Consider the following 1,454-nt stretch of genomic DNA (forward strand, 5'->3'; position numbering starts at 1 on the left):
TTGCCTGGTTGCTCTGGCAAGAAGGACGAGTCACCAACACCGTAGTCGAACTGGGGGTCGCCGGCAGTCTCGGGGTCTACCGGAAAGAAGTAACGGAGAGGGAACACAATAAATAATAGAGCAATCAAAGCATCACAAAGCGTAACAAGACAATACGCGGTGTTCGGTGTGCCCTAACGCGGTAGTAGGTGATACCGGTGAAGGGGGGAAAACATCCGGGAAAGTATTCCCGGTGTTTCGTGTTTTCTGACAGATGAACCGGAGGGGAAAAGTTGCAGGTTTGATATGTTAGGGGTGTGTGGTGGACGAACGGGCTGCGTATCCGGGATTGTCTCGTTGTTCTGAGCAACTTTCATGTAGAAAGTATTTTCATCTGAGCTACGGTTTATTTTATATGATTTTCTAAAGTTTTAATCATTTTTAGAATTTATTTAATTATTTAATTCTAACATTATTCAGAATAGTGCATGCTGACGTCAGCATGACGTCAGCAGTCAACAGGGAGTTGACTGGGTCAGTCTGACATGTGGGTCCCGCATGTCACACTCTGTTTACTCTAATTAGAATTTAACTAATCTAATTACAGTTTAATTAATTCACAATTGTTAATTAGGTTAACTAAACAAGATTAATTAAGTTAACTAATTCACTAATTAATTAATTAATTATTAATTTTATTAATTCATCTTTATATTATTTCCTTTTTCTTTTCTTCTCTTTTTTTTCTAAACATTCTGGGGCCAGGCCCCACATGTCATAGGCCAGGGGCGGCTTAGCGGGCTCGCGGGTTATGGGCGCGTGGGCGCTGGGCCGTTTGGGCGCACGCCCAGGCTATCAGGGGGTGACGGCCACGGCGGCAGCTGGAGCATCGCGGCAAGGGGCGACAGAGCGGGCCGGACGGGCGAGGCACGGCGGGCGCAGCGGGACAGGGAGGCCAGGGGCTCCGGCGGACGCGTAGAAGGCGCCGGCGGCCATGGACTAGGAGTACGAGAAGGCGGCGTAGCGGGGGTAGGCGCGGCCTGCAGAGGGCACGGGCCAGCGCGGCTGGAGCAGTGGTCGGGGGCACGGCGACGGGGTCACGGCTAACGGCGTGCGATGGCGTTGTGTGCACATGAGGACGGGGGAAGAAGGAGGAGAGGCCGGGGTTTGGCCTCACCGTACGGTGTAGGGTAGAGGTAGCGGCTCGAGGAGGATGACGGGGACGACGGCGAGGTCGAGGCGATGATGCAGTAGCGGGGCGGCGAGGTCGGTGTCGTCCGGCGAGGCAGCACCGGCGACGGCGTCGGCACCGCAGCATTGAGGCGAGGAGGCGGACGGGGACGGCGCTCCGTCGAGGAGAGAGATGAGGAGGCGAGGAGGCAGGCCGGCGTGGTGGCTCTGACGAGGTCGAAGCGGCGGCGGTGATGGTGCTCCAGGGACGATGGGCGACGCGGTCGATGGAGTCGGGGCGGGTC

Source organism: Triticum dicoccoides, chromosome 6A (genome assembly GCF_002162155.2).
Source record: "Triticum dicoccoides isolate Atlit2015 ecotype Zavitan chromosome 6A, WEW_v2.0, whole genome shotgun sequence".
NCBI lineage: Eukaryota > Viridiplantae > Streptophyta > Magnoliopsida > Poales > Poaceae > Triticum > Triticum dicoccoides.